Genomic DNA, 19,981 nt, shown 5'->3' on the forward strand with positions numbered 1-19,981 from the left:
TCAGTTACGTTGGAAAAGACCTCAGGGATCATCGAGTCCAACCTATCACTGAACACCACTATGCCATCTATAGACCATGGCACTCAATGCCACATCCAATCTTTCCTTAAACACTTCCAGGGACGGTGATTCCACCACCTCCCTGGGCAGCCCATTCCAATATCTAATCACTCTTTCTGTGAAGATATTCCTCCTGATGTCCGACTTAAACCTCCCCTGGCACAGCTTAAGACTGTGTCCTCTCCATACTGCCTGTCCTCTCCTTTCTCCTTACTGCTCCTTTCTTTCCTGGCATGTCGGGGCCAAGGTGCTTTCCTTTCACACAAGGTGAATCAGGGGCACATCTGTCGCTGATAATGTCGGAACAGCCAAAGCGACACAGATATCAGACATAGACCAGGTGTAAGGTGAACAGGAAGCTGTTTATTGCTCTTAAGTGTTTTTTTTATACTCTTTGTACACTATCATGCCACAACACAATTGGTCAAAAGTCTCAAGCATAAAAAACTGTAGACACTGCACACACTCTTATTGGTGACACTGAAGACACTGTGCATGCTGTGACATGCTATTGGTGACACTATACACATTTTGATTGGTGACCTTTGGTCTGGGCTGCATTACGTTTGTTCCGTCCGGCACTACAGTAAATATTTCCTAAAAGTTGTTTAAATTCCTTGTCACTAATTGCCAGGCTGCTGACAGGTTCTCTGTCAACCCCGACACACATCCACAGCGCCACACCAAGTGCCAGGATACTCCCCTTAGCACCCAGCCACATGGTGTGCCAGGTGAAGAAGGCCAGGGAGGATGTGAACTGACATTGAGATGGGACCTGGAAACTTGAGATACTGACTGTGTACTGGAAAGATCTGATAGTGAAGCCACCTGATACCTGGAAAAGATATTTGAGAAGCAGCAAATGTAGCTGCTGCCACAGGGGAGGCAAATTCCTGAACCCAGGTTATTTGCATCCTATGTTTAGTCAGGCCTGGTAAAAATTATGTTTCCTCTGCCAGGGATTTCGTGTGAGTGTTTGCAGGAGACATGACAGGATTGAGCATGAGGGAGATGGATGCATGCTGTAAGAATCTCCCCACACTTGATGACACTTCAGTTCTTATGATGATGAGCTACAAAAAGTCTGCTTGCCCCACTGGATTCATGCTTTCCTATACATGCATCCTGATACGTTCCTCTTACGTGTTTAAGATAGGGAGGGGTGTTGCAAATTCCCAAACCTAAAAGTTTGCAAATCATCAGTCATGCTGCTCTGCTGCTAGATTTCATTGCTTGTCACAGCTGTTGCCTGTTTTAGTAGCTGGATTCCCAAGGAAACAAAGCTCATATGAGCACAAAGGCGGAGTGCTCACAGCCTTTGTGTGTGGGTGTGCGTGTGTGCCTGTCCTTCCTCCCCACCCTTAATAATTTTTTAATCTGTTGGTCAATTGGTTGATCTGATTTGACAGAGGGAAAGAGCCTCCAGGAGTGATTATAAACATCCTGAGTAGGGAAAAAATTTTGGGTGGAACTTGCACCTTGCTAGAAACCAGATAAGCCCAGCTGTGAGATGCGAATACTTCAGAGTCCAAGGTTAGCAGAGCCCAGCCTTAGGGAGCTCAGAAAGAGCAGGGACACCAGCCCTGGCTCAGGCCTTTGTGTTTAACAAATACAGCTTTTAGCAAACTTGAATACCAGGTGAATCTGTCAACAGATTCAGGAGGACAATAAACCACCTAAGTCAGATAGTAGAGGAGTAAAGCTTTGACAGTGAGCTTTAAACAGTCTCCAGGCAGCCAAGCAGGAGTTGCTAAAACCTGGTATTTCCAAACACTGAGAACACATGACTGTCATGCAGTGTTCAAAATTATTCCGAAGCGTAACATAAAACCTCTCTCCAATTTCCTAATCTGAGAAAACAGATTTCAATCACACTTGAAAAGCAGAGGACAAAGAGGATCCCAGCAGAATTTCCTCAGAATTTCCTGATCTGCATATTGAGTTGTGCAACAGCTTGATTGCTGCTCCACCAGCTGCACAGGAGTTTTCTGCTTTCTATGTAGCAAAATCAGGACATGAAATTATTTGTGTCAGTGTTATCGCTGCACACATTCAGGCACAGCCTTTTGTTTTAGAAGATGTACAAAACTGCTTTTGGAAACACAGACCTTTTTTTTTTTTTTAAATTGTGCTATTTTCCTGTTCTTGGCAGCTCTTTGGGCAAAAAGCAGAGTTGTTTTGGTTATGTTGATGTTGCAGGAGAGTGGAAAGAGCACTGGCATTTGAATGTTTCCCAGCAGTGGAGAATTTTCAGCCAATTTTAGGGAGTGGAGGTTTGGTCTTCCGCTGATTTCTGTTGGACCAGCGACACTTTGCACGTGCACAGAGACACTCAACAACTTGCTTGACATCCTTGAGATGTTGTAAATAAGAACTGGTTGGGGTTTTTTTCCTGATACAATCCGTTTAAATGTGGCAGTGTTAAACCACTTTGGCAACAGGTTATTTGCAATATTTTTCCCTTTCTTCTAGTTGATAATTAATCCTTTCTCCTTCCCCTTCCAGTTATGTGTTTTTTACCCCTGAAGACAATGGCACCTGCACCTCCACAAGTGTGAAGGTGGAATAGCAACATTCTGAGGGAGTAAATGGTAACAGAAAGGAGGTGCAAGGATTTAGAGTAGGGCAACCCCCCCCCACCTAACAACAAACCAACAAGGTTTTCTCAGAGACTTAAGGTCACGCTGAGATGTTGCACATGGGTTGTGAATGACTGTGCTCCAGATCCTAAGACAAGGTTGATAACTCAGCTTTCACATGGAAAAAAAGTGTTTTTTAAGACTCACAGTGGTGAGGACAGAGCATGAGAAGGTAGACCAGATATCATCTGTGCCTTTCTGAGTGGGCAAACCAATTGAAAACGACCACTGTAGGGGGTTGGAACTTCTTCATTCATTTTATCCCTGAAGTCTGCCCCTTTGGGCAATGACCTACTTTAGTCACATTCCTACACAATGTTCTTTAGTGAGACTTTTGGTCTGCTGCACTACTATCAGCAGAGACCACCTTGAAATGGCACTCAAGGGAGTGGAGAATGAATCTTTCCTTCTCTGGAAAAGCCCAAGTCTAACACTGACTCAGCTGAACTCTGTGAAGGGCAGACAGAGGAGTGGTGGTGGGTCCAACTCAAGGACCACAGTAGTGAAGCTGCTTCAACACCTGTAGCTTCAAGTAATGGAGCTGAACAGAGGTAAGACCCAGGTGATTTGTCAGACACATGAAATCACCATGTCTTGCTGCCCTCAGTCATTCCAATATAACTCTATGCAAACTGTTTAAGATCCCTGGGTTCCCTGGCAGCATCACAGGGGCTCTTCGTGCCCCTGTATGGCTTGTATAGCTTTAGAGACAAATGCTATCTTTGTGGTGCCCTCCCACGTTTAAATAACCAGCCTGGGAATGTCTCCTGAAGTTTCTGCTAAAGCAATAGCACTATGGATAGTTAGAGCTGGAATTATCTCTGCTTATTCTTTTGGTTTTCATTTTATCTCATGACATGACGTACTCTTAGAGCAAGGTTGTGAGGTTGCCTTGGAGATGGAGGGCTTAGCCACAGGGCTCTCTATTAGACCGAAACGTTCACATTAGCCAGTGTAACTGAGAGTGCTTTCAACAAACAATTGAGTGGAGTGAAGTGAAGTGACAAAAAGCTTACGAAACGGTCACAGGGGAATTGCATAAACTGGGGTCAGATGTTCAATTTGAGGCTGTTACATGAGCAAGGAGTTTTGCAGCTGGTTGACAAAAGGAAGAGGGAGGTCAGCTGGTCTCTAGTTGTTATAACAACAACCTGTTATGTTTCTCAGGCAACAGAGATGCCCATAGTAGTGGCAGGATGGATCTGGAGGATGATTTCCTCTTTCCCTGGAATAATGTTTGAAAGCTGTGAATATTTTTCTGCTGGTTGAACTTGGAATTTGAATCTTGTAAGTGGCAGGATCCAAATGCTAATACACCATGGTGCAACCTTTGAGTGGATCAGCAGGAAGACTTTGGGAATGCACCATAGAATTAGCTGACTTATAAATAAGCCAGTGGAAAAGAGGACAGAAAGAACCTACAGGTTTGCTGCAACAACCAGTTCAGAAAAAAATAAAGAGACTAAGCTATGCATTGCCTTTATTCCTAATGTTTAGTTTATATCTTCCAAGGGAAAACTGGCAAATGACCGGCTATGAATAATGTACCCATGGGGAATGTTTGTTTTTAAACATGAACAGTTAGTGCCTGGCTTATGTCTGGGTGGGTATGCTGGCTATTTCATAAAGATTTCATTCTACTGAGGCAACCACATGAAAGAATTGCTTTGGAGGAATTCAAGGTGAGAATATCTTTATTTTGCATCGCCCCTAATGCAGCAGAAGTGAAGTGTAGATATTAACCTTTCTCCTTCATCTCTCTCATACCCCTCTCTGTGTCTGAGCCCCTTGCAAATTCTAACTGAAATCATATGATCCTTTGTATTTCTAGCTGCTCCAGACTGGCTTGGTCTATTAAATGCTGGGCTTTTCTGCCATAGTGGTAGGACAGGGAAAAGGTCTAAAGTTATAGTGTGTTGTAGTTTTGGAAAAGATGCTGGTAGAGTAAGAGCTGCAAACAAAAAAAGTCCTAAAACGTTTCCTTCAGCTGTGGGAGTCAGAAAAGTGAGGGAGCCTGAAGGTGTGGCTCTCATCAAAAATGGTAAATCAAATCACGTAACAGCAGAACTTGCTTTTTTTTTTAATGCATATATAAGTCTCTCATCTGAACTATATTAACCCTGAGGAGTCTCAGGGTTAATTGGTTCCTACAACACTCAGTACCACCCGGACCCCTGCAGTGCCAAATGCATATTCTCCTTTACTCTCTTGGTCCTCTCCAATGCTGCAGTTTGGAGGTAATGGCTGTTGGCAAATGAATTAATCTGATTCATCTGCAGTTAACCCTCTGTAAGAAAGAGTCTGAGAATGGCCTTTGTGTCTACATCTGAGAGAGGCAAAATATTACATTATATATGGAAAACCCTTATTCATGCCAATGTAAATCAGGAATAATTCTCTTTAAATTGGGTGCCATTGAGATGACTATCAAGTCTTGAGAATTCCCAATGTACGGAATATTTTATGCTGCGGTATAGGTAGGGCCAAAAAAACACAGCATGGCTCAGGTAGTTAGAGAAATACTTTCCTAACAATTCCCACCAAAAAGTTCTGTTAAAAAAAGCAGTTAAGGTTGCTCCAGGGCAAAACACACCCACACAAGAAATGACAGGTTAGGGGAACCTTCTTTGCATAAGCTATCATGCGCACCTCATGTTAACCACTCCCAGTGACAGACTCCAAACCCCAACAAGAAGCTCTCCTTGTTCTGCAGGATAAAGAAACAAACTAAATACCCATCCCTCCTACAATGCTTTGCTACAGTGCAAAGCTTTCTGGCTTCTGCAGCACTAACGTTAGTGGCTGGTGCATGTGGGAAGGCCGCGGTGATTGTAGAGGAAAAAAGGAGATTAACAAGTGCCACCTGAGCATACACTTTGCTGGTACTGCTGGTCTCAGGGACTTTCTATGACTTTGTCAGACTCTGTTTTCTCTGTGGTTGGACAGTTGGCCACTCTAGTTAGCAGACCCCTACCACAATGCAGAGCTGAAGAGCCACCTGTTGCTTTTTATTAGACTGGAAAATGAGCTATTTGATATACTTACACCAGAACAAATCTGCTTCCTTTCCTGAAAAAATGGCTACATCTATTTTTATGTAACTAGCTACATACAAATACCTAGTACCAGGTATTTGTATGGGGCTTCTTCTAAGTGATTTATTCCCAGCTGGGCCAGAAGAGATTTTCTGTAAAAGGTGTTTTGTTACCCAACACTATGGGGATCCTGGGTAGAATGATGATGGCACTAAGTTGTAGTTACAATTAAAGCTTTATTTTTTTAAGCAGAATTTTATGATCAGCATAGCATAAAATTTTGCTACCACAACAGGATTTTTATAACCCAAATCAGCATATCACCATTTTCTGAGCAGCATAGCATGAAGTTTGTATCACAGGTTAGCTTCTGGTTTAAAAGACCATGGAGGAAAAGACTCCAGGCCGATTTAGTGTAGAAGATTCGATAAAGAGAGCAGGTCCTTTAATGAGTCTGTAGGCCTAGAGGAATACATACCATGCGCTCACCCAGACAGTGGCTCTATGGTATTATAATAAGGTCCATCCAATCCCAGATCTGTCCACCCCTGGTTCTGCCCCATTCTGCCCCCTGACATGCCCCTTTGGGAACTGGGAGTGGGGGCGTTTGGGACCCCTTCTTTCTCATCTTCATCTCCTTCAAAGCACGTACAGTCCTTGGAATTCCTCCAGAGTTCTGGGCTTGAAGGTTGCCGTGTCTCTGTGATATCTTCTGGTCCAGGCCTTAGGGTGTTTTTCTACAATTCTACATTGAAAAGAAGACTAAACACGCTAACGAAATTTAGAGGGATTGATATGAGATGGGATAGTAAGGTTGGGTATGTGTAAACACTATGCTACAGGGTAAGGGATATAATACAGCTACATTAAAATCTACATTCACTACACATTTACTTCTAAAATCTACAAAAGTTTAAAAAAAACAAAAAGCTCTGAGGCATCATTCCTAATCACCTGGACCCTCTGCAGAATGGGTCAGTCTTAAAACTTCGCTTGCAGTATCCATGACAATCATAATAAAGATTAAAAACATATATATGAATATGAGTCACTCACTCAAATGTTGGAGGAAGCAGATGATAGTAGAGGTGTCCCTGGCCACTGAGAGATCATGGGTTTCGCTTTCCAGCAGCAGTTGTGGTCCAAGTCCCACTTAGATGTTGTAACTTCTTGATTTTATAGACCGTGGTCTGTGTTCTGCTACACTTGCCTGTCCTGTGATGGTGTTATCACAACCTGGCTGGCTGGATGCCTGAGACCTTCAAGGCTGATAAGGAGGGGAGAAGTCAGCCCGGCACCCGGGAACCTTGAGGCCTATACGGATGGGGAGAAGGGTTCTATCTGGTGCACGGGGCCTTCTAGGCCTGAGGAGGAAGGGAAAGGGGACTGATACATGACCAACGTGGTCACAGAGAATGGCCATTTGCCTTTTGAATTGGCATTGGTTAAGGTAACCATATTATGAGGGGTCAAGAGCAGGAGATACCAGTTACAGATTTGTACTGAAGAATCCTTTGCTTCATATTGTGTTGGTGGTCTTCCACCTACCTTCCTACATAGCTTTATACCTTCCCACATCTAGGGGCTGTTTTCGTCCAAGTTTCTTCTGCTCCACAGGGTCACAATGACCAGTACTGACAGGTTTCACCTTGTTGTTTAAATGCTATTACAGAGCTAGTTCTGCCTTTGTGTATCTGAGTGCTCTAGAAACAAGGTCTTGGCACTGCACTAACAGGCTGCTGCCTCTGTGCTTCAGGGGGTTTATGAGTCTTCTGATACTCTGCAGAAAGGTAAATCTTTCTTGCTCCAGGCACAGAAACCAGAATTTTTATTCTGGGTCTCAGGGGAGGGTTTTAATGCAGCCCCTATACAAAGCTGCAACAAAACAAAAAATTGAAGACAAGTAGATGAAGTACAGTAGTGTTACAGACCTTTGTCCATTCAAAATGAGCTGGACATGACTTCATCAAGAGTATTAATCTAATAATGTATTTTGGGTCATGGGTGACAACCTTGAAGATGCTGAGGACTGAAAACCTCCTCACTGAAACTTCCCATGCTGTGACTTGGACATAGTCTGTTACTGGATCAAGTGTCTCCAAAATTCAGGCCCTGCTCTTCCTGACTGCTGTGCTATATGATCAGCTCTGACCTGGAAAACTGAAATCATAGTAAAACTGTGCTCATTACAGACTGACCATTTTATAGTTCTGTGACAGTGCAAAGGCCCCAGAGAGTGAACTAATAAAGGTTTGATATGCATTTATAACCTCACCTTTAAAAAGTCAGCATGAAGGTTTTATTTTCTATCCTCCAGAAAAATCTAGTTATTCCAACAAATCCCAGAGAATCGATACTTGTTTAGAAAACTGTAATAACCGAAACATTAATCCGAATTCCTTTTAAATGCTATATGCCTCTGTTAATGGTTTCTAATTTACCATGGGCTATGTAAGGGTAATGCACAACATAGGATAAGCTTGTAGCATGGGTCTTTTGAGGCTATCTATACATAACATGCATGTCTCTACTCACTGGTCTAAGAATATGATATCAAAACGGGTAGAATAATTTCTTTGTTTCCATGACAAGTATACATCCCATATGGAAGTCATCAGCATCAACAGTAAGCTTCCCTGTAAGCTCTTGAGCCACTGTTATTAAATATACATTTCACATACACCTGTACAAGTTGAAGCCTTGGAAGAATATGTCTATTCCCCAGAAATCAAAGTGCTTTCAGTGCGGATGCCTGCGGGGGGACAGTGATCATAAAGCAGTCAGAGAGCCAAAGGAATGCTGAGATTTCAGAGCCTGCGTGATTACCCACAGCTGTACAAACAGTACAGTGGAGAAAACAGATTGACCTTGGCCATGTTTTGAGAGTGCCAGATAACCAGGTCCTTCAACAAGCCCTATTTCGACATGAAGAGGAAAGAAGAGACAGCGAAGAACACGAGGAAACACAGCAATGACCAAAGCAGCAACATCGCAAGTCAGCAACTTTAACGGGGACTGGTCTGGGACAAAACTGGTTGGTGATGACAGACATCTGCCTTATGTACCTGGCAGTGTGAGAAGAGGATTAGACTAGATGTACGACAGCAATATCTCAAGAACAAGTAGACAGCACACTTCAAGACATGAATTGTGCTTTGAGCATCCCATAAATACCCATGGCAGAGAAATTTTAGTCTGTTTGTGGTAATTTTGAAATGGAATTTAAAAAGCAGAGAGTGTTCCAGTGTATTTCTAAATCCACAGGGCCGTGGCTATCTTTTCCAGCTTGTTAGTGCCTGGATCGAACTGTATAGAGAGAACAGCGAGGGGGTCCATACTGGCAAATAATTGCAGTGCTCATCTCACTGACCTCCCCTTCACCCTTGCAAATAGGTATTTTCTGTGCTGTTTCCTCACATGTCTGGGGAACACACCCTCCAACACTTGCATAAGTGCAAACACTGTCACTGGGCTGACCATCAGCATCCCCTCTAGCTCTTATCTTGGTCTGTGTCCCACTAGGATTGTTAAGTTACACGCTTAACCTCAAGGAATCTCCCTCCCCTCCCCATGGTAGACAAAACACAGTGGATCACCTACTGGTAGAGAGCTCACTAGATGCTGGGCTCATAAATGACAGAGGCTTGATGTAGGATCAAAGACAGAAGTTAACTTCCTCCAGAATATCCCATAACTCAGAGCAGGCTGTGGGGATGATCCTCAGAATGGTTGTAGGAAACAGCTTGAGGATTGAAGGAAGCCTTATCTTTGCTAAGCTGGAAATCTGAGCATTACACAATACTTGTTTTTCTCACCTTGTGAGTTCTGCCCTTGCAATGTGCAAATCCTCATGCTTCCATGTGTTCACTGCCATCCAGTGTCTTGATAAGTAGAGAATAAAGAAGAGATATTTAGAGAGCTTGAGAAGATCACTATGAAGTTACTACATTACTGTAGCTATGAAATGACAAGAAAACAAAACAAAACACAACAAGGGCAGGGAGGAGATGGAAAGGGATCAGAAGGTGAAAGTCACATGAAGGTGACTATTCTGTCACTTAGTCGCTGGTGGAGAACTCCCCTCCTAGCACAGGCAGTATGAAAGTGTTTCCCTGTTAAGGCTTCACCTATAGCTGCTGCCAGCTTGGCAGGGAAAGCAACTCTGATGAAAACAAATTCCTGTGTTCCCATGACATTGAGTTGCTCCCGCAACAGTGCAGCTGTCAAAAAACTTGAGTGACTCCAAGGAGAAACACTTCATTTACCCTGTCTGTTTTGCTCTCCCCTTTCAAACACTAATTTTATATTCTACAGTCAGCCAAACAGCTCTTTACAAATTTTACAACCCATTCTCCCAAGAGCCTGAAGGCACAAAGCATTCACACAGTGCACAACCTGAGAACTAAAGCATAAAATACATGAAAACACATAAAGCCTTTACAGAAAGTCCTGAATAAGGTCAGTGAATCTGCCTACATCTTCAGGAGCAAGCATTCACCTGACTGATAAGCTAAGAGTTAAAAACAGACCATGTTAAAAGCTGATGAAAGCACAAGTAGGCATAGAGTATTATTTAGATCCATTACACAAAAATCCCACATCCGATTTATGAGAAAGTCTATGGAACATGTCCTCACCAGATTATCTGCCAATTGCGTATCAAGAGCTTTAGAAAAAAATTTAGAGGAATGAGTAACTACAAATTGTATATAATGAGTAGCTGGGAAACAGGATAAGATGCAAGATGGGTCTTTCAAAACTACATCATGCCAAACCAAGCAATTATATTTTTTAGATGTGATTAACTCAGTCGCTTTGGCAGAAGAAACATGGTACGTCTCACCTACTGGACTTCAGTAAAGCATTTGATTCAGTGCCCCAACTTAGGTGATTAAAAGGCAAACTGGAGAAGATGGAGATTAGTAGGCAAACTGTAAAGCAGTGAGGAACTGCCTTAAGGGAAGAATGCTGGCATGAGGGGGTTCCACAGAGACTAGTCTTAGGATTTTCAATATTTTTACTGACAGTTTAGATACTAAAAAACCCCAGGATTGTTGTGAAACATGACTGATATGCGATGAAATCTGTCAACAATGGACAGCTGGAGGGTGTTGCAGGTACGCAAAAAGTTATAGATATAACAGAGATCATTCAGAGATTAAATTATACAGATAGAGTCAAATGGTGTAGTAAAAATCAGATAGAAAAAGGGTGTAAATGCTAGTAGCATTGTGAAAAAGGCACGGGAGAAACTTCATCTGGAATATTGTATACAATTCCAGTTAGATCTATTTTCAGAAAGCACTCAAACTGGAACAGGTGCTGTGAAGACATGTCCAGGAAAATTACAGGGAATAAACAGCCTGTCCTGTAAGACATTGGAAAAACTTCAGCAAAGCAAAGGATGAGAGAGCTTATGATTTCTTGCCATAAACACCATGGGGGGACAGGACAGAAAAAGACAAACTTGAAGGACAATCTGACTCAAAAATATTTGACTGTAAACTGGCCATTAACAGACCAAGTCCTGAAATTAAAAGGAAAGTTGCTAGTCATGCTAGTCATGCTAGAGGCATGACCAAAAAGGCTTCCCACAGAGGAAGACAGCAGCAAATGTTGCTGCTTTTTGGTATGAGATCTATTTAGTTTCCAAAGAACCTTTACCACATGGCTGCCTGCAGGGACCCAGGCGAGGCTGAGTGCTCCGAGGGATCAGTTCCCATCTCTGACCATGTTCCTGTCCTCACAGCAGCTTCTGGTGGTGTCCCACGAAGGCGTTCCTGAACTCTGGTCTTACACAAGCGGGTGTCTCACCAGTTACACAAACTGGGAGGCAAATCTTTGAACCTCTGCCTCCCAGCCCTCAAGGAAGGTTGCTCCTTTTTCTCACAGCGGTGCAAAATACAAAATCCTCTTCCATTTCTCCAGCTGCCAGTTTTGCAGAGGCATTCTTCATTTTAATCTTGGGCAGCAGTTAAACAGCTCATTTCTCCAGCGCAGGTGCTTCCTCCACCAAGGCAACAGGAAACAAGCCGGCTCTTTGGCGGGCACGTTGCTGAGCCCCCGTGCAGTATTTCTACCCCTGCCCCTTCACTGCTCTCTGCCCCTGCCCCAGCACTGCAGCATGCCGTGCTCTTGGCTGTGGCAGCACAAGTGTCTGTGGGGACCTACCTGAGCAAGCACTAGGTCTGTCCAAAACACATGTGCCAGTGCAGTAGTGAGGAAGGTGCACACAGGCTCCTAGGGAGAGGAGGAAGGGGAGGTACAAAGCTGTTATTGATGATCCGTGTTATGACTGCACATCCATACCTTTCTGCACTGCTACCTTTCTCACTAGGGGGAAAAACGTGTATTTTGAAAGTTTTAACATTATCTTTTCTGGACCCTATTATTTTAAAAACAGTACGTTGACCACTGTGGACAGTCGGGTGCATAACACAACATAAAAGCGCTCTTTTGCATTTTGAACTGCAAAGCCTCCTTCTTGGAAGGAGCAGATGAGAGTGTGGGTCAGCCAATAGGACTGTAAGCTCTGTCAATTGTGCCAATACATCTGGAGCATCTCAGACCTCCCAAACCATTGATCATCTCTTGGGGACTGGCTTTCTACATATGTTCATAGTGATGCAGACTTTCACCTCCACTGCTTTGACATGGCCCTCTTTCCCAAGCTCGAGGCTGACCAACAGGAAAATGCCCTTTGTCACTTTGTCATTGCTAGCCATGCCAGGTTTACAGAACCACCCGCATTTTTTCTTCAGAGTTGTACTTGCAATAACTGGAACTTTTCCAAATACTTCTTGCAGCCACCCTCTGTGCTCTCCCTTCATGCTGGCAATGGTTTTCTGTGGTCAGAAAGGAAGGAGTGGGTACCTGCAGGTGTCCCCTGCATCCCAGGAAAGCAGCATCTGCTGGGAAGGTTAAAGGTGACTTTTCCTTTGCACATGTTGGCATCAAGGAGGTGCACTGAACTTGTCCACTAGTGCAGCTCACATGAATGTAAAATCTGCTGGCACCCAGGAGTCCTATGGGTTTTGGGAAGGGAATATGGCCAGTTTTCATAGCCAGCATTAATAGGGAACACACTGCGAAGAAGCTTGTGGAAGGCAGAGGATATGGGACAGGGCTGAGTTTTAAATTCTCTGTTAGCACAATGCAATCCTGGCCTGAGCCCAAGGCTCCTCAAAACTGTCCAATACCTATTCTAACAGTGATAGCATTTGGAGGTAAACCTGTTCTTATGCAGAGGGGACAGACAATTGTCCCAATAAATAGTTCAGGAGTCTATCTTTAGAACAGAGCTCCAGCTCACAGAGAGAAAAGTCGCTATTTCACTCACTCCTTTATATGTTCGCCCTGATGTCCCAGTCAGGCTGACCTTTCAATAGTGAAAAACCTCGGGGGGATATTTTCATCCTAGTGTAAATCAGCGCAGCTTAGGAGTTGGCATCACAGGAGGTTCTTACCTCATGGGGACTATACCAGCACAATCTTCTTCCGGTGCACAGCTCTGAGCAGGAGATAACAGGATCTGCTGTACATGCTGACTGCTGCTGGCTGCGGCTGTCCCCCCAAACAGAAACCCTGAGCCAATCACTTAGAATTTCCCCCTTCCCTTCCTTAAGAGCAGTCCCAAACAAGTACCAGTATCTTCCCTTCAGGCAGTGTTTCTGCCACCCAGTTCCCTCGCTGCAGCCAGTGAGGAGGTGAGGAGTGTAGCTCTGTGTGGTGTTCTGTGGTCGAGAGAGAGGGAGGTGCCTGTAGAAAGCAATTTATCCCTCCTAAAATCTTAACCACTTCTCTTTCTGAAGAAGTGCCTGGCACAACCGTGCTCCTGACTTAGATGCTTCATTTAGACACCCAAAATGAGGTGAGGATAAATCCACACCCTTCTGCTTCTCAGGCATGATGTTTCACAAGCAGAAGTGTCGTAATTCTCCTCCTGCTTGTTGCTCTCAGCCGTTAGTGTTAGGTAGGATATTAGATAAATTATGTCCTCCCACATTCTGGCAGAGCTCTTTCCCCCAGTTGGCATAAGTGGTAACTTTCATCTTGCTACACTAGATATTCAACGTCATGTGGTGCACAGGGTGCATATTTTCATATCTGGCTGTGATCAATAACACAGTTCCTATCTATGGCAACAACTGCCCACAACACTGAGGGTTTGTATTTTATGTTATGGTTGTCAAAATGGCTATCTTTTGTAATCAATAGCCTGAGAGTCTTTCTCAGGAAGATTTGCATTGCATGATCAACAGCAACAGTAGTCCAAGCCAACTTGATGAAAGGGACAGTTAATCCCAAAGAGCCAAGTCACTGGAATGTGCCCTGCTCTGGAAGGGCATCACTCAGCTACGTGCATACAGCTGGGTATGGCTGGTGTAGCTGAAGCTGGTAGTTATCCAGAGGTTTGGGGGTTGGTTGGGGTTTTTTTCTTTCTTTCCTTTTTTTTTTTTTTTTTTTTTAAATAAGAAAAACATCCACAGTTGTTCCACAGGAAAAGAACAAGTAATCTACCAGCATGGAATATATGCTGTTGTCCTTGTTTCCTTCTTGTTTACTTTCACATTCTGCTAATGTAATTTGGGTGACAAGATTTTTCCAAACACCAAATTAGGATAAACAGTAGTTGGGTGCAACAGATGAAGGGGAATAACCAGCAGGCTTTTAACAAATCAGTAATATGTGCACACAGCAGATACCGAAATACATAAACCTAAACCTTGCACTGTTCTACAAAAGCAGGCAAAACCAAAGCCACACAGGTAGAGTCCTACAGCTGTAGGTTGTCTGTGCTTCACTTTCCACTCTCCTCTTCCCCTGGAGGCAGCTGCTGCTGAGCTGTGACAGCTGAGCTGCATATGAAGCAACTCCTAAACCACTGAAGTTTTCAACCTTACACATTAAAACTCCCCTTCACCCAAGCAGGTGAGTGAAAAGAAGCCCAAAGCATGATTCTTCATGGAGTTAGAACACCTCAAGTGACACAGCCCCTGGTGCTTCAGCAGTGTCATTTCCTCATAGGAATGGCAGTGGTTTGCACCTGTTTTGCCCAGATGTATTTGCCTACGCACTGCCCAGTGCAGCGAGGGACACACTCTGAGTCACATTCAGTGCCAAGTAATGGTCTGAACTGACCACATGTGAAACACCTGTCAGAAGCCAGCCTGTGAAATAGGCTCTCCTTGCCATTGATCCTGTGGAGCTACATGCACCCTGGGAATGGAGCAGCATTGCAAACCTAGGATGAAACAGCAATGAGAGTCAAAGCTAGAACCATGTGAACTTGCATAGGTTGGCCATATTGCCTATGGTGTCTGAGCATCACTCGGCTGCAAGTGAAACTTCTGACTGACAAGTGGAAGGGCCTGAATTAAATGAGTTTTAATTTTTTACTGCTCTATAAGATGAGGCCAGTCGTGGACTGTAGGCACTTTCCTAGGCTGCTGCAATATAGAGTAAAACGGGTCAATGTTAATCATAAGTGAAGGTACCAAAACACGCCAATCCCTTGTGTGGTACTTGGTAGAACGGACCCAGGGAATGTTGCACTTTAGGGCACCTGGTTGAGTCTGATCAGCCAAAGACATTTCTCTGGGCTCCCCAGCCAAACTGGCAAAGCTGACTTTTGCCGCATGAAGGAAAAAAGACCAGAAGTGGGGCTGGCTTACACTCAAGAGGACATGGAAATGGTCAAACTGTTACAGGGAGCTGGCAGAATATCATGGAGAGTTGGGCATGGTGTCCTAAGAGTTGGGTATGCTGTCTTAAAACCATCGCAGGAGTGGAACATAGCAGAGGTGGAAGCAAGGCAGTAGTTTGTACCCTCCCATTCCAACTTCCCAAGGACTGCTGTAGCTAAAATACCTAGCAAAGCCACCACCATTCCAGCTGCTTAGTTTGCCAGTGGTGACCTCCAAACTTGACTGACATTAGCATTCTGTGTCTTGCTGCCTCAATACCCAGAAACAGCTTTGTTTCTTCTGATGGAGGGAAAATGGTACTTTTATTTCTCTGTCAGGCTTAGAAAAGTGAGAACATAGGAGAGCAGATAGGAGAGCCCAGATAAGCCTCACAAAGGGAGAAGAGCCCAGGCTGAGTGTGGGGCTGGGTGCCCAGGATGTCCCAAGCCATCCATTCACAGGTAACCTGGCATGCCCCCTTAAGAGGCCACCTGAGCCCTGAATGGAAACCAAACCATGGGACTGGGAAGTCATGTAGCTCAGAAGGATTTACACGGCTGTGCCCTACATGCTGTAAGCTTCCACTACTTATGTGCTGGGAGGGAGTGAGCTCCTCCTGCCCAGCACATGGTTGCCTCAGCCCTGGGCTGCATTGCTGCCCAGCTCACACCTCGGCCCCACTTGGATTCACATATGCCACACAATGCCTTCACTCAGATATATTTATCAGGCTAAAAAAAGTTCTGGTTAACTGTTGTGTTGGCTGTGAGGCCTAGTTGCACTATCTAGGAGGGAAAAAGAGGCCACCTGGAGCTGTAAAGATCTCATAAGCCTCATAAGGAGGACAGCACCCTGGTGGGAGGTTGTATACTTACTGGAGGGGCAGAATTCCTGCAGCAATACAGAAACAATTCATTGTCACTGCATAGTCCCTCCCCCAATCATAAAAAAATATTTTACTTTTTACATATTTCCTGGAACATGTGATTTTACACCCTGTTATGAAAGGAAATCCAGTCCAGTGGGACAAAGTCATACTTGGAATAACTTTCAGTGAATTCAAGAGTTACAACTGGACTGACTTTGGTGTAGTAAGTCCTCAGGATATTGGTGGCTGCTGCAGTCATGTTTTTGTAGGCAGTCTGGATCTACTAGTTTTCCTAGTATAATAATTGCAGTAAGAGCTGTGATGTTTTGTAAGCAAACTCATTTGTACCGGCAAAATCCTTACTTTGGATGATAGAGAAGTGGCTTACACTGCTAAATTTCTTCCTGTTTTTATTTGGAATTGCTGTTCTATTATGAAATGTCTTTATGCTGTCTGCACAATAGGTGCAGATGATTACTTCTGCATTGTTATAACAGTACCCTTTTCTAGCACAAATGTCTAAACTCTTTCGTTTTGTATAATAAAAATATTAGAATATGGTTGGGGAAAAAAGAAATTTTGTCTTAAGACAAAATAGATTGATGCCCTAGAATAGCTTCAAGGCAAATTCTGTGTGACAATAAGAGGCCAGAATTCACCAAAATAATCTAGAATATTTTCTTTTGTTATTTTTATGAGGGTTGGGATCCTCATTTCCTAAGCAATCTGTATAAACATCTGCATGAACTCATAGCCTATATATGTCTATTTTCCTTTCTAAAATCTCAGTTAATCTTGTTTGCAGCATGCAGAGAAATTGAGCAGCACGCAAATACCACTTAATGTCATCCCCATTTAGAAATGCAGTATCACTGCCTGGCCAGCCCAAGGGGCAGCTGGACACCCGCAGCCTTGCCATTGCCAGATGGCTGCAAACAGTCTAAGGAGCTTTCGGGAAGCAGATGTTCCCTGGTGCATCTCCTGAAAGTGAAAGGCAGCATTATAGAGAGCACAAAGTTTCAGGGATAAAATCTGAGTATGGGGCAATATGGGGCATCTCCTTGAAGGTGGGATTTCACCTTGTATTTTGTCATGGAAAGAACGGGGATAGGCTTGGAAGGCTTTGAAAGCAAAGACAATCAGCTGTGTTTGATGGTTTAAAATTAGGGGAAACTCAATCTATGCTTGTTGAGAGCAGCTTTACAGTATTTCCACATATATGGCATACACCTCAGAAAAACTGCAGATCAGTACCATACTGTTCCTTAAAATAAGCCCCAGAGACAACTCACACATCTCAGCAGCAGGAGAGCTGATGAAGGAGGAAGAGTCTCTGTAGGATCTACCAGGGAAGAAGTGGCTCTGGGGTACCTGAATTTGCAGATTGCTTGAGTGGCCCATCAGGGATTATACTAATGAAAATCAGGTTCTTTGTCCTAGAGGCTCCCCTTGAAAACCTGTTTCTTGAGGCAACTTGGAGATCACAGTAATCAGGCTTCTGATAGGAGGGATTTGCTCTGGGGGTGGCAATAAATCTATTCTGGCACCCTGCAGCTGCCTTTCCCCAGGGCTCCTCACTTTCCTGCCCATCATAGGGGTGCTGCATATCCTTGATGAGACATCAACAGGGCCTTGGGACACCAGGAAAGGTAGTGCTGGAAACAAAGAGTCACTGCCATTGATTCAATGGCCTGCAGCTCATTTGCAGTGAGACCCGAGGGGTGCACTTCTTCCTGCTGCAACCTGGGGTGCAGCAAAGTCACCCCACCCACTGTGTGTGTATGTAAAGAAGTCCATCTGCATGTACAGAGTAATACCATCAGCATGGACTTGCATAAATTGGGTTGAGTACTTCTCCTACTGAGACAAGGAGATCAGTGGAAAGGGGTGACAAAATAGCAAGCAAAGATAACAAGTTTTGCAGCAGCCCTGTGAATATGTATGCAGACACAAGGTAAATGTGTATGTATCTCACAGCCAGACAAAAGATGTTGCAGCAATCAAGGTATAAGAGAAGGAGAGTCTGGCACAGTTTTGGTTGTGAGAGTAGCTAAATAAAAGACCATATCCTGTAGATATTATCCAAAAATAGTCTGCAAAACTAAAAATAGCATGGATATATCACAGTTTAAAAAGAGATCAAAAATGAAGGTTATAAAGATCGTAAGTCATATGAGATACAGCATGAACTTTACGGCTTATAAAAGACAGTGATGGAAATTAAATTATGCTAATTCACACAACCTAGTTTCAAACTCTAGTCACCTGAGCCAAAACAAGCAGACAGCTTTATTTACTGCTTTTTCATTTTTCCTGGGATGTACAGACTGAAGGTCCTGCATGCCAGACTTCCCATGCTTCTCATATACAGACCATGTTTCTTGCTTGCACAGGACTCTCTCTTCTGCCAGCACCTCAAGCATGTGCTGTGGTGGCTACCTCAAAAAGTGCCTGGAGGACTGAAAATGGGAGAAGCAAGAAGCTGTCTGTGTCTGGAGGAGCAGGCTGTGTGTGAACCCCTCTGCCTTCTGCAGGTCAAACATGTGCCTTGGGTTTGCAGGGTTTTGCAAAGTATTTCATGCGCCACTTTCTCTTGCCGGTGGGTTAGGATGCCCACCAAAGGAGGCTGGTGTCCTGGTCTTGAGCAGGCAGCTGCCAAGCTACCCACAGAGCAGCAATCTGTCTATGAACAGGGACCGGCAGCTCACACAGGCAGCTGCCTGGCAAATCTTGGCACCAGCAGGGGTGTAGCCAGCTCCTTGGTGGCATTTCAGACCTTAGTTGTAGACTCAGTACCCTTAGTTAAGCATATATCCTGCTAAGGTACTCTAATCTTTCATCTGATTTAATCCTCCATCCCTGCTCAGGAGTATTAAGAGTTTAATTTGGCATTTGCAACAGGACCCAGATAGATGAAGACCTTAAGGTGGAAGGACAAGGTAAGCAGAGGGGTTACAGCACAGGCTGATCCTTGTCCCATCTGGGGGACAGCACAGAGCCCTGTCATTTGGTCTGTGTGTTGCTGCAAGCACCGGACGTGAGCTGGCTCAGCACAGTTTGGCCAGCCCCTGCATGAGCACACAGTGCTCAATCCTGGAAGAGGACAAGGGCAGCCACAGGAGGAGCAGGCATGCTGCTGGGGCAGCTGCAGCACCCCCTGGGGTGGCATGGGGAGAGAAAGGAAGGGAACAGCTCTTCTTGAAGCCCTGCTTAGGCAGTCATAGCCTGAAAACAGCCATATGGACACAGGCTGGAGATTCAATTCTTCTTCCAGCTGTTGTTGAAGTGTCAGTACCCCAGTCTAATCTTACTTTGGCTGTTACCATTCTCCTCATAACCACCACTACCCTCTCATGTTCGTAAGCAAAACTGGCTGTGTGTGCTCCCTTGGATCTCGAGAATCAAAGTGATCCACGCTAACTCAGGCAGCTGAAACACAAGGTCTGCCTGTATTTAGTTCAATGCCAGTAAATAGGTCAAGGAAAGCTGGCGGGGGGGTGAGTGTGCCTGAGTGCTGGGTGAGCGGTAATCTCTTCAGCCAACAGACCTGGAGTTTAAAGATTGACTTATGCACCTCTGGTGATTTGTCCCATGCACCCAGAAGCTGACTTTGGCCTGTTGTGTTCAGTGCAAGCTACACCAAGAGGCCAAGTCTGGTCAGAGGAACTCCAGATGTGACCAAAACTTTTTCAT

Source organism: Pseudopipra pipra, chromosome 3 (genome assembly GCF_036250125.1).
Source record: "Pseudopipra pipra isolate bDixPip1 chromosome 3, bDixPip1.hap1, whole genome shotgun sequence".
NCBI classification, from domain to species: Eukaryota; Metazoa; Chordata; class Aves; order Passeriformes; family Pipridae; genus Pseudopipra; species Pseudopipra pipra.